Raw genomic sequence first — 14669 nt, 5'->3', positions numbered from 1 at the left:
ACGTTCATCCCTTTCTGTTTCTCTGACGTGCCCCACCCCCTTTCCCAGGCTGACCCCCGACCTTTGCACTGGCTATGCTCTCAGCCCAACACACCCTTTCTTCAGAGCCTCCCATGGATGGCTTCTCCTCTGCCTTCAGGTCTATGTCAGATATCACGTCAGAGGAGCCTTGCTTGACCACCCCCACCCCCCCCCCGTCTAAGGTGGCCTTCACCCCACCTGGCATCAGCATTATAGGCTGATTTTCTTTATTAACTGGTGTACTTGCTTATGATCTGTCCATTCCAACCAGAGGAAATGGGGGCGTGGGGGATGTGGTCACTTCGTTTCTGGAGATCAGAGGCAGTTTGGGCCTCAAGTCAGCTTGCTTAGTTTATCATCTGCCTCCCAGAAATGCCAGATTCTTGACAGGATAAACATCGCTAGGTTCCCCCATGACACCCCCAGCCCCAGAGCAGTGTGGGAAGGGTGTAGTTAGTGCTCGATAAAGATCTGTTTGAATCAATGAACACATGAACAAAAACATGATTTCTAGAGCAGTCCTTCTCAACCAAGGGGGGTTTTGCCCACCAGGAGACATCTGGCCAAGTCTGTGGAGATATTTATTATTATTATTATTATTATTGTCACGACTGGGATGTCTACTAGCATCTATTAGGTGGAGAACAAGGATTCTGCTACACATTCTACAATGCTCAGGGCAGCTCCCCACAACAAACGATCACCTGATCTAAAATGTCAGTAATGCTGAGGCTGAGAAACGCTGGTTCTACCATTCTGCAATGTCAGGACTCTGAGTCTGTGCCTCTGTGATTTTGGGGGTTCCCCCCTGGCTGCAAAATGGTTGCCATGACTCCAAGCATCACATACACTATTCCAAGAAAAATAAATTCTCTCTCTCTCTCTCTCTTTTTCTCCTTCTCTCTCTCTCTCTGTCTCTCAGAGGAAAATCTTTTATTATATGGTCCATGACACATAGTGGGCCACATGTTCACCCCTAGTCTAATCACTGTCTAAGGAATACTGAGATGTTATGATTGGCTTAGACCAACTGACTCATCTCATGGGACTGGACCCAGGGCCTTGGAACAAAATCAGGGTTATAGGAGTGACAAAGTAGGGGAAATGGCTGTCGGGTAGTCAACTCAACCAACAGTGTTACTGAAAATTATTTCATTTTTCACTTCTTATTGCTCCTATCACCAAAACCAAAACCAGCCAAGCAAGTAAAAAATGCTTTGCTCTTTCTTCCAGGTACTTCCCACCCAGAACACCACCTTTGCTGACCTGACCTCATTCCTCAGCTTGCTGGAGAGAGGAAGGCGGCTCTTTCCACCATCTAACTGCATTGTATACACCATCAGACTGCATTGTATACAAGTTTGCCTTTGAAGCCTGCTCAATCAGATACCCCTTCCAGGGCCCTTTCAACAAACCAGGCCCCCACTTCCCACCAGAAGACCCTTGCTGGTAAGGCAGATCTAAGCTGCTGGTAGTTTCGGCACAGACATCCAAGTTCACCAGAGAGGCCTGATCCCAGAAAGGCAGGTGGGGGTTAAGCAATGAGGCGGCCACAGATGCCAGACAGCTGTGCACATCTTTGGAGCAGAGATGAAAAACAGATACTTAATGTATCTGGTTAGAAATGCGGATTTTCTGGTTTGGTTATGCCTGTCATTTTGAATGTGTCTCTTCTATTATTTACAGCATTTGTGCACCTGACCTTGTCAGTTTCGCCCCGAGAAGCAACTCCGTGAGCCACCCTCAGAGGCTGGCTCAGAGGCGCAGGGGGCCTCCCTGCCCAGCCTTACTTGAGAGGGCCACGTCTGCTCAAAGATGCTCAGGCAGGGAAAGGTTCAGGAAGCTGCAGATGACCTTTCTCAACCCAGGGCAGAGCTGAAGCAAACTGATTCTTTATTTTTTTTTTTTTTTAAGATTTTATTCATTTATTTGACAGAGATCACAAGCAGGCAGAGAAGCAGGCAGAGAGAGGGGGGGAAGCAGGCTCCCTGCTGAGCAGAGGACCTGATGCAGGGCTGGATCCCAGGACCCTGAGACCATGACCTGAGCTGAAGGCAGAGGCTTAACCCACTGAGCCACCCAGGCGCTCCACAAACTAATTCTTTGATTCCACCCTCCTCTGCCCACACCCCCAAACCTGCTGATAGCCCCAACATCCAACCAATACCCAGTCCCATGCTCTCAAGGCTATCCTTGGTTCCTTTTCTCCTCTCATCAGGAAGTCCTGCTGGCTCTTAATAAAACATGTGTCCCAAACCCAACCACTTCTCAGCACCTCCACAACCATCCACCTGGTCTGAGCCCCGGACATCTCCTACTTACCGCACTGATCTCCTGCTTCGGCTCTTGCCCGCTTTGCAAGCCGGTCTCCACACAGTGACCAGAGAGATCTTTTAAAAGAAGCAGCCAGAGCAAGTCCCAACCCTGTTTAAAATCTGCTCATGAACAAGTATTGAATTTTGAATAAAATCTGCATTCCTGGCTGTGGCCTCCAAGCCCTGCACCATTGGTCCCTGGGAACCTCCGCGCCAGCCACAGCTCCTGTCTCTGCCCTAATTGCTGCAGACTTGGTCCTACCTTACAGCATAGAGCTGGCTCCTGTCCCTGCCCGGAACACTCTGCCCTCCGACTGGTCCTGCCATTTCCTGCACGGGCCTCACTCCTTGTCCTTCACAGCTGTACTCAAATAAATGAATATTGCCTTTTCTCCAGATAGATAGATGGGTAATTCACGGGGAGACAGAGTGATGATAAGAGCTAGCTAGCTACCGGTTTGGAGATACAGGTATATGTACAAAATTGACAAACTTGAAAATATATATATATATATATATATATATATATATATATATATATATATATATATCCCCAAGGATATTAATTGTGTTATTCACCTCCTCCATATCCTTAATTACATCTGAACACTTTGGGGCTTCATCTCTGGGTGGTCTAGAGGGCAGAACTTGTTGCTCACCTGCAACACAGGTATTTTGAACAAGAACTCTGAGGTTGTGCTATCCAGTTTCAAGTCCTGGCTTCACATTTGCTGGCCGTATGCCCTTACGGAAGATATCTAAATACCTCTTTGCCTCAATTCCCCTATCTTTCAGTGGGGACAATAATGGGGCTCCCCTCCAAGCTGTTGTGAGAACCAAACAAATATGTGTAAAGAGGACCCTGAGATCGTGACCTGGACTGAAACCAAGAGTTGGATGCTTAACCCACCGAGCCACCCAGGCGCCCCATTTTTGATGACTTTTTCCGCTGCAAGTTTTCATTGTTAGAGTCATCAGAATTAAAGGCTCTTTTTGGTGGGAGTTTCTCTTGTTCGTGCAACTTCCCTCCTTGTCCTTTTCAAAGCTCTTCACCTTGAATTTTAATTTGTTGGACCCCAGAGCCCAAGCACTTCCCAATTTTCCATGCTGCCTGTCGGACTCAAAACTCGTGCCTGCAAATCCTGTGTGACCAAGATTTATGTCCATGTCCATAGCTCATGCGTGCCCATTGTCAAGATGGGGTAATTCCTCTTGATGGATTTCTTTAAAAGAAGAGCCTTTTGAAGGCAAAGAAAAAGAGACTGACTGAGAGGTATAGTGGACATCTGTTGTTTGCATCTGCCTAGAATCCGTACCTTTTTCTGGCTACGGAACCCCACTTTCACCTGGGGACTCCCCAGCCCCCCAGTCCTAGGTTGTGAGGACTCATCTCCCTCAATGCAAGTTTTGGCCAATCGGAATAGCTCACACTCCCGGCCACAGTGGTGGGTTCAGCAGTGGGTAATTGACTGAGGTCATCTGAAAACATTCTAAGCCAGGACATTAGCTGGAACATTTTGGGGAGAGATGTCATCTTTCTGCTGAAATTTCTAAGCTTAGAGAATAAGTCATGGCATGGCCAGAGGCCACCTTTGCTACGAGATGGGGAAAGCCTGCTTGAAAGAGGAAGCAGAGTTGAGAGAGAGAGAGTCAAAAATTCATTATGACATCACCTTTGGAGCTACTGGATTCAGCTATGCCTAAACCCTGCTACCTCTGTGGTTGCTGTTGTTGTTTTCAGATACGTGACTTAATATAGTCCTGGTTTTTTAATAAGACAGCTTGAATTGGATTTCCATCACAACCAGCTGAAAAGCATCCGGAGTAATACAATGAGCGGTAGGTAATTTACCTAGATGCCTATTGAGAAAAAAATATCCCTATCGGTCATCTGTTGGCCCTTGGGTAACCTCACAGCCTTTCCTTCACCCACTCTGTTCCAGCTACCCTAGCCTCCTGGCTGTTGCTGGAGCATACCAGCTTGTCCCACTACAGGGCCTTTGCACTGGCTATTCCTTCTGCCTAGAGGGGTCTTCTGCCTGATCCTTACACAACTGTTTCCTCCTCATGCTTTAGGACTCTGCTCAAACTCTGACTCCTCAGAGGGACCACCTCGGCAAGCCTATCCAGATGGTGTCCCCATCACCAGCTTTTCAGATTGGCTCAGCACATCTGTGTCATGCTGTCCTGTCTATTCAATTCCTTACTTGGTCACTACTTGTCTCCCCCTGGAATTAAGCTGTTTTCACCACCATAGCCCCATTGTTCCAAACAGTGCCTGGTTTGTGGAAGATTTTCAATAAATATGTTTGAAATAATGAATGAAGGAAGGTTGAGAGGGAGGGAGGAGGTAGGAAAGAAAGGAACTTAGGAGAACAGAGGCAGGGAAAGGAGGAAATGAGGGGGAAAGGGGAAAGAATGGGAGGTTCGTTTCACACAAATGCTCCAGACTAAGAGCCTCTCCCTTTTCCCCACACGCTCAGACTTGGTCCAGAACCAAACTCAGAAACAAGAGCCTTTAAAATCCCATTTTGGAATGTCCCTCTGGCCTGCCACTTAATTAAATGACCCCATAATGAAATCTCTCCCCACTGAGTCCATATTTAATAATTAATTGACCTCTCCAGCCCAGCCACACTCAGAGTCTCATCAATTATGCATCTTTTCCTTCTGCACTCAACACACACCTTCCAGAAAACAGGGCCCAAACAGGAGAGGTTGCCTCCAACCACTCCAAACAGGAGTGGTTGGAGGCAACAGGGAGGGGTCCCCCCCGAGGGGTAAAGGTCGTCCACAGTGTTGACCTGCTGGGGACAGATCGGGAGGGATGGGAGAGGGGCAGACCCAGTCTTCGGCCTGAATCTCATACTATCTGTGGGTCCCGCTTTAAGAAGAAAACAAAATCATTAATACAAAATCAGGCACAAAAGTAAATATTTACATAGAAAAAAGAAGCCAATTATTTTCTTAGAAGCTGACACAAACCACAAAATCCAGCAAAAAATATATATATATTTTTATTAACCGCCTGGTACACTTTAAGAGTCATTAATTCAGCAAGTCTTTAAGATTAGTCACTTCACAAGAAAATTTGAAATGCTTTGAGATGTCGTAGTTCATGTAGGGAAGATACTTGGGGCCACTTCCCCTTTTGACCACAGACGTCTTGATGATGCCTTCTTTTTTTTTTTTTTAAGATTTTATTTACTTATTTGACAGAGAGAGACACAGCAAGAAAGGGAAAGCAAGCAAGGGGAGTGGGAGAGGGAGAAGCAGGCTTCCTGCAGAGCAGGGAGCCTGATGCGGGGCTTGATCCCTTGACCCTGGGATCATGACCTGAGCCTGAGCAGAAGGCAGCTGCTTAACGACTGAGCCATCCTGACGCCCCTTGATGATCTCTTCTTATAAATATCATTTCCCACAGGGAGAAAAGAAAATGCAACTAATTCTTTCTTCTAAATTGTTGATCAGGAAAAAAAAAAAAATGACAGTTTCAAAAAGTTTCCTTTGGTTTTGTAGGGCATGCTAGGTACAGTCACATACTGTAAACTTAGCAAACATCAGTTTGCTAAGACGATCGTAACAAAACACCACAGAGGGGCTTTGATAACAGAAAGTGATTTCCTCCCAGGTCTGCAGGTTGAAGTCCAAGATCAAGGAGGCTTTTCTCCCTGGCGTGTAGACGGCAGCCTTCTCCCTGTGTCCTCACGCGGTCTTCCCTTGTGCATCTGTACCCTTCTCTCCTCTTCTTCTTTTTTTTTTTTTTTAATATTTTATTTATTTGACAGAGAGAGAGGGAGAGAGAGATCACAAGTAGGCAGAGAGGCAGGCAGAGAGAGGGGGAAGCAGGCTCCCTGCTGAGCAAAGAGCCCGATGCGGGGCTCGAACCCAGGACCCCGAGATCATGACCTGAGCCAAAGGCAGCGGCCCAACCCACTGAGCCATCCAGGCGCCCCCTCTCCTCTTCTTAAAAGGACACACTAATGACCTCATTCTAACTTAGTCACCTCTTTAAAGACCCTTTCTCCAAATCAAGTCACATTCTGAGGTCTTGCGGTCTAAGTAAGACTTCAACATAGGACATTAGAGAGGGATAATGTTCAGCCCATAACACAACCATTTGTAGAAGGGCTCTTGAATTTGGGAAAAGTTCTATCACGGGACTTTCCTACATGACCTAAAATATTTCAAGGCCTTTCAAGTTTTCTCCATACAGTGACTAATCTCAAATTCTCACTAATTGATGACTTTCATCAACTAGTTTGTTGGTGATGTCCATCCATGCAAATAATGATGACTCTGGGACCACAGTGGGCAGAAGGAGTTTTCTGGGAAGCTGTTCTCACACCTGGAGAACACGCAGTGACTTAACCATGCCTAGAGATGGCTGTGAGCCCCCTGACATCTCTCGTACGGCCAACCAAATGCAATCTCAACCAAAGTTCCCTTCAGCCAAGACCCCTAGGATCCCTAAGATCCCTAGGAGAGAGACAATGGTCTTAAGGGATACTAGTCAAAGTATCATAATTGTGCAGATGTTACAAGCATGCAGCCCTGTGACTGTGGTATTAGGGTTCCTCGCAGGGATTTGGGAGGTGCCCAGGCAAGCATGGGGCAAGTTGGAGCATCAATTTCACAGGAAATCTACCTCCAGGTGCGTCTAGGTCCTGAGCTTCCCTTCCCCAAACCCCATAGGGTTCCGGCCAGCCCAGAGTTGCAAAAAGAGAGACAAAGCAAATGAGTCTTTGTTTTGTAATGGGGGTTATATTCATTTCCTGGAGTCACTGTAACAAATTACTACACACTTGGTGCCTTAAAACAATGGGAATGTACTCTCACAGTTCTGGAGGCTAGAAGTTCAAAATCAAGGTGTTGGCAGGTCCACCCTCATTCCTAAAGGGGAGAATCCTTCTTGGCCACTTCCCTGGCTTTGGGCAGCACCCCCCAGTCTCTGCCTGCGTCTTCCCCATCCTTCTTCCCTGTGTATCTGTGAATCTTCTCTTCTCTCTCTCAGGGGGACACCAGTCACAGATTTAGGGCCCACCCTAGTCCAGGATGATGTCCTCTTGAGATCCTTATCTTAATTACACCTGCTAAGGCCCTTATACCAGTCCTGGCGAGAGGACTTGGATGTATCTTTTTTGGGGGACACTAGTCAACCCCCTGCAGGGAGGGTCATGGTCTTCGGAGAGCAAACCTAAGCCTCACTGGTTTCATTGGAAAGGAAAGGTCACCTACTGCCAACTGAAATCCCCACAGCATAGCTCTGCTTCAGGGTCAGCCTGATATCCAGCATTTCTATCCAGCACCAGTAGGTGAAGGTTCTGGAAGCCAATGGTCCAGAAGCAGATTTTTCTCCAACACAGCAGAATGGTCCAAACCTCAATCACACTCTCAATTTTCACGACGACGTCCATGCTCACAAGCCATTTAATTAAGGTTTTACTATTCACCCAAGGCTTCTTTCAAATGGTTTTTATTTTTTAAAAGTCAGCCTCATCCAAAGCAATAATATCTATGAAACAATCCCCATAAAGGGTTTTGACATGCCTCTTCTGTTTTCTTTTTGCCCCGTACACACTCAAATTATCAGAGGGTATTGATCTCTTGCTTTGGGGGGTGGGGAGGCGGGCAGGTCTCAAAGCCCTAGTCAATTAATCCTCACAGAAACCCTGCCAAGAGCAAACTTCTTATTATCCCATTTCACAGCTAAGAAAACCAAGGTACAGAAAAGGCATGTAACTCTAGGCAGCTAACACAGGAGAAAGATGGGCTGCCAGTAGGGAAAGGGACAGAGAATAGAAAGATAACAGACCAACAGTCTGGTTCTTGGTGTCTAAGGGGTGAGTTGGAAGGGTAGGAGTGGGGAGAAGAGGGAGAAAGTGGAGTCTCTGAGGAAGGGGCTCCTGGAAGGCACATTGCAGAAATCTTAACCCTTTCCAACACTGCTTCCCTTTCAGTATCGTGATACAAGTGATACAAGTCTTTCAACATGGGACTTGAAGAAATGGAGACTCAGTAGGAGATGATGGGAATTAGAGGGCAGCTCCTTCCATCTGGTGGCTCTGCCCTAATGAGCTCAAGGCTGTTAACCCCTTTTGTGCCATAGCCCCCCTTTGGCAAGGCCACTGGCATGGGCCTAATGCAGGACTTGAATCCACGACCCTGAGATCAAACCCAGAGCTGAGATCAAGAGTCGGAGGCTTAACCTACTGAGCCACCCAGGTGCCTCATGTGGAGAAATATTTTTAAATTTAAAAAATAAACTATATAGGATCATAAAGGACATCATTTATATTGAAACATGGTTATTAAACTATATCTTTCAACTTGTCACATAGCAATATGTATGCTTTATTAACCCATTTAAAAAAAAAAAAACAAAAAACAAGACAAAGTGGCAGGTCTAGTAACAACCATAATTTCCAAGTAATGGTGAGTATAAATCTAGGGTCAGTAAACTATGGAGTGCAGGCCAAATTGGGCAAGGCCTGCCACCTGTCTGTGTAAATAAAGTTTTATTGGCACACAGCCACAATCATTTGGTTACAGAATGTCTAGTCTGTTTTGTGATCCAATAGCCGGGTTGAATAGTTGTGACAGAGACCATATGGCCTACCTTATTTACTATCTGCATGTTTACAGGAAAAGTTTGCTATAAACTATGCTTCTGATACACCTGCAACAACTAACATATAATAGGAAAACATTTGTAATTTCTCCTGGGGAAAAAAGTTACAGGCTTTGCTACTACTATTGTGGCTTGCTGACTACATTCATAATTGAAGGACATGATGGTCTCTAGCCAGAGGTACGTGAAAATAGATGCAATTTCTTAAACATTCAAATTCAGGGATACTTCCCCACAAGAGATCTATGGCTAGAAGGCCATCTGTGGCCTTCTAGCCATAGATCTCTTGTGGGGAGGCATTGGACTCATCCCAAATTAGGAAGTCCAGCTTAGGAAGTTCTAAGGCCTCAGAGGTTCCTCCCACCCCCCACATCCTCTGCAACTACAGCCCAAGAGGGAGGTGAGCAAGTGTGGAAGCTGTAAGAGGTGCCATGACCCAGGCCTGAAGGTGGTATCCAATCCCTTCTACCATATTCTCTTAGAACTCAGTCACTGGGTCCCACTCAGTTGTAAGGAATGAATGCTGGGAAGTATAGCTCAGCTGCATGTTTAACACAGATATTGGGGAGAACTAGCAACAAACAAATACACAGTGTGTCGGATGGTGATAAGAGCCGTGGAGACAAAGAAAGCCAAATCAGATGAACAGGGAATTCTAGCAGGAACTGTGATTTTAAATAGTAAATTCAAGAAAGGCCCCACTGAGAAGGCAACAAGGAACAAAGATCTGCAGATTGTAAGCATGTGAGTTGCCGGGGAACAGTGTTGTGAGCGGTGCGACTAGCACGTGCAAAGGCTCTGTGTTAAGGGCAACTGTGATGATTTTTAATCCTCACTGGGAGTTAGCTGCACTACATATTTTAATTGTTTGTCTGTTTCTCGTCTGTATCCCCAACTAGAATGCCAGCCTCATGCAGAAGAGAATTTTGTCTGTTTCACTTACTGCTGTTTCCCATGAACTGGAGCAGGGCCTGGCACATAGTAGGCACTTTATTGTGATATGCTGCTTCAATGTGGCCATCTAGGCACATACCAGGGAAACGGAGTATGAAAAGAAGATAGAGTGTCATGCTGGAGCAAGGCCACTGGAAGGATCAAATGTTTATTCTTAGGAAAAGAGAATTATTGAAGTGTTGATTTTTTTTTTTTTTTTTTTTTTTTTTTTTTTTTTTTTTAGCAGCCATGGATGAGCTCACATTTTCATTTCGAAAAGTTCACTCTGGCGGCTGTCAGTGAAAACCTGGCAAAGTGTCTGATGCTGGGAACGCAGATTCCGGTCCCCTGGCCTCTGGGGCAGCCACGTGAAGGGGTGTTTGAGAGGTGAAGATGGAACCAGGAGGACCCCTGATCCTGGATTTGCTGAGAAGAGCCTCATATTGGGCCTTTGGAAATTAAGCCTTAATGAGCTCTCCTCTCAATCCCAAAGACCACGGAGGGAGCAGGAGATGTGAAGAGGAGGCTCACCACCCCTTTGTACCCGAGGCCACATTGCTGGTCCACCTCTGTCTGCAGGGCCCTTGGGGACCCACAATTATACAAATCAGTCCTGTCAACATCTTAGGAAAAACACAGTTTGCCTCTCCATCAGTTTTTATTTTTAAAGATTTTATTTATTCATCTGACAGACAGAGATCACAAGTAGGCAGAGGGAGAGGAAGGGAAGCAGGCTCCCTTCGGAGCAGAAAGCCCAATGCGGGCCTCCATCCCAGGACACTGGGATCATGACCTGAGCCGAAGGCAGAGTCTCTAACCCACTGAGCCACCCAGGCGCCCCTTGATGTCTTTTAGAGGATGGAGAGTGCTCCAAGAGACGGATGCGGTCAACATAGACATGAATATTAGGATAGAAGTTCAAAAGGCTGCTACAGCATTTCCCATACATACTTGACCCAGCAAAAAATGGAAGTGGAGGGGTCGCTGATTACCACTGAGTGTCTCTTGGGGACATCCACGAACTGGGAGTCCCTGGCAAGCTACCACCTGCTGGTTGTCCTCCGTGCCAGGCCGATCCCACCTGGCTCCTCTCCACCCACGAGTGAGGTCCCAGGAGCTGAGATGCTCCTTGGGGCTCTAAGTTCCTGTAGGGAGGAGACTCTGGGCGCGACAAAGGAGTTAGGGGTTCTTCCTCGCTCTGCCTTCTCAATCACCCACTTTCTCCTGCGATCTCACTACCCACCCCCACTCCGCATCCTTCCCCACCCCCCCCCCCAGGTGGGGAGGCCGCGGTAATGACCCACCCCCGACAGCTGCGCGCCAGCTAAGCTGCCTCTCCCTCCCGGGCCCCTGCCCTCCTCCCCGACGCCTCCGGAGACAGGTTCGCACCTGCTCGGGGCCATTTCTCATCAATTAGGCCTTGGCAGCGCTTGAATGGGGCCCGGCGAGGGCGCGGCCCGCGGCCCCTCCCCGCGCCGCCCGGGGCCTTTCCCGGCGGCCCGCAGCACACAGATGGCATCCCGCGCGCAGCTGCCCGCCGGGCTCGCGGGGGCCACAATCCGCCAAGTGTTCGCAGCCCCCAGGTTGGGCAGGGGGCCGGGCACACCTGCGCCGCGCAGATGGTGTCGCTAGCGGCAGCAGGCACCGGGGCCCCTCCGGGGACCGGGAGGTGGGGGGACGAGAGCGGGGCCCCGCACCGGGTGGCGGTTCCTTTCGGAGCTTGGGATCCGGGGAAGGGGCCACCGAGAAAATGGCATTATCGGAGGGCGGTCGCTCCAAGCCACGCCCTCGCTGCCCCCCCCACCCACCCACCCGCGCGCAACGGGCCAAGTGGCCTCTCCAGGCTCCCTTGCTGCAAAGGAGTGTGTCCTTTTGTCCCTTTCGGTAACCTAAATGCCCAGCACCAGGGGACTGAGGAGGAAATGTGTGCTCCACTTCTGCCGCGCTCCGACAAGCAGCCGTGGAAAAAATATGCTACAGAGGAAAGTCAAGTCCCAAAGCAATATATTCAGCATAATCCTACTCTGGGGTCCAAGGTGGAATTCGGGCTCCATCGCTTGGGAGCTCTGCAGGCTTGGTCGGGACACTTTGTCTTCTCCAAACTGTGTTCTCTTATCTCTAGCATGGCATTCAAAAAGGTTGCTGCAAGAGTTAAATGAGCTTGTGCCTTCAAAATGCCTCGCCTAAGACCTGGCACACAGCAGGCATTTAATAAAATAGTTCTTATTTCTTATTATAAAAATAGCACCTACTCCCGCTTAAGGACTCACACTTTATCAAATTATATAAGATTTAAAGTTAGTGACCCATCTTTCTCCTCCACCTGAGTTAACCATTAGCCACAGTTTTGTGTCTTGCCCCATGACTCTTCCCAAAGTGTATGTACCTGCATAGACTCCAAAATCAAATGAGAGGCAGATTAATTTAGGACTTGAAATCCTGGACTGGAAGGGTGCCTGGGTGACTCAGTCCATTAAGCGGTCGCCTTCAGCTCAGGTCATGATCCCAGGACTCTGCATCTGGCTCCCCATTCAACAGAGAGCCTGCTTCTCCCTCTTCCTCTGCCTGCCACTCTGCCTAATTGTGCGCTCTCTCTCTCTCTCTCTCTCTCTGTGAAATAAATAAATAAAGTCTTAAAAAAATATCCTAGACTCAGGGGGGCCAGACTGATGGCACGCAAAATACCCAACTCTGTTGTTACCCTGCTGTGTGTCCTGGGAAAATGACTTAACTTCTCTGGGCCCTAGTTTCCTCATCTATCACCTTGCAGGAAGGTTGTGAGGTTCACTAACTGAGCTAATGCACACAAAACAGTTTGAACAATGCAAACAGAATTATTAGTTTTGTTGCAGATAGTATTTTGTAACTTTTTTCCTGAATATTTCTTAGATGCATTTCTGTGCCAGAAAAGTAAAACAATCGTATTTCTTTTCACAACCTGTTAGAATGTGCCAACCTCCCATGGACCACTGCAGATTTAAGCAGTCCTCTCTGAGAGACTTTGGGGTTGGCTTCCCCAGGCCACGGTGATCGCCACTGAATTTCCATCTTTGTGCCCTGCTGTGGGATCTTCTGTAGAGCCGGGTCCTAGAGGTGATGTTACGGGCTAAGTCTCCATGTGGTTTGGCTGTCCCAAGTCTGGAACTAGGGTGAGGTGACTAAAAGACTCAGGCACAAAATTTAAGAAGACACTTAAAAAAAAAAAAAATCAGTGATCAAGGGGGATCATATGTTAATGCAATATTTTTTAAAAATAAAAAATAATGCTAAAAACAGTCCATGAGAAACAAAAGATCACAATTTTACCCATGGGATCTGCAGTGCCATCCTGAACTCTTCTAAAGCCTGTGGCCAAAAGAAACACGTGCCTCATGCCTCATTTTCTATATTCTTTAATGGCAACTTTTTAAAAAAGATTTTATTTATTTGTCAGAGAGACAGAGAGAGAACAAGCAGGGGGAACAGTGGGCAGAGGGAGAAGCAGGGTCCCCGCTGAGCAAGGAGCCCGATGTGGGACTCCATTCTAGGACCCTGGGATCATGACCTGAGCCGAAGGCAGAAGCTTACCGGACTGAGCCACCCAGGCATCCCATTATAGGAATCTTTTTTCTAGAACATTTATTGAAAAAATATACTGAAAAGTTGAAAACTAGGTGTATCAAACTCCTACCATTATTTTATGTTTAAACATTTTGTGATCCAGAATATGTATCAGTTTTACTCTCCTGACCTTAGTAATGGAAGCACACTCATCAAAATATTCTCCTAATCTACTTCTGCAAAGAAATGACCCATGGAAAAAAAAATTACATAGAACATATATTTCAGGGATGCATATTTTTTCCTTTGGCCTCAGGCTCCAGTATGGCCTAACAAGGCACTGACTCTTTGATTTGCCTTTCTGAAGAATTACAACCATTGACACTCCTACGGACTGCAGACTGGGTTTTTCTAGCATCTTTTGGGATTAAGGGGCTTTCAGTGGGGGGAGTCATTTGGGAGCTGGTGTGCCTACCTGGGCTGGCTTTCTGTTCTCCCTCCCTCACGAGCCATACCCACAAGGCTCTACAGAAGCCCGGCCCAGCTCAGGTTACCTAGACTGGGACTGAGGCCTTATCTCAGATCTGCAAAGCCCCTGTCAGGCCAGTTGGTTCTTAGGGAAAACTTTCAGCTCTGGGATAGACAAACTTGAAACACCCTGGAGCTGCCTTGGGTCAACAAAAGCAGCTCCTGAGTTGCCTAGACATGGGATCCCACTGAAATGATCTCATTTGTGTTCCCTGGCCTGCTGCATGGCCCGCAGGAGCGGCTCTGCTCCTCTACCTACTGGTTCCCTCCGTGGACGGGTCGTGGCCCTCCCTCCAGTGCTGGGAGTCAGTCACAGTCCCTGGAGCTCAGAGGGGCAGCCAGGAGGGTAAACAAAGAGTTTCCAGGACCCTTTCGAGTCTGTTATCATCTCAGCACATTGTCCCAAGAGAGGTGGGAGCGCTTGGGCCTTCACAGACTTGGATGTCAGCAGGCATCTCAGTCTTATGTCCCAAGCAGGCATAGCCATAGAAGTCAGAAGGACAGTGCCTACCACAGCAGGACTGTTCGAGGTGTTTTTTTATACTACCTCGTTGGTTCGGTCCTCGTTGGGTCCCTGTGAAGGGCTTTTCAGCACCATTTTCCAGATGACATGACTGAGGCCCACCGGGGCTTCCTCCCCTTGCCTTAGCTCCTGCCTATGGTAAGGGGCAGGCTGGGATGTGAACCCCGAGTCTGCTCCC

The sequence above is a fragment of the Mustela lutreola genome, chromosome 9 (genome assembly GCF_030435805.1).
Source record: "Mustela lutreola isolate mMusLut2 chromosome 9, mMusLut2.pri, whole genome shotgun sequence".
In the NCBI taxonomy this organism is placed as follows: Eukaryota; Metazoa; Chordata; class Mammalia; order Carnivora; family Mustelidae; genus Mustela; species Mustela lutreola.
The sequence above is the reverse complement of the archived record's forward strand: the minus strand, read 5'-3'. Positions refer to the sequence as shown.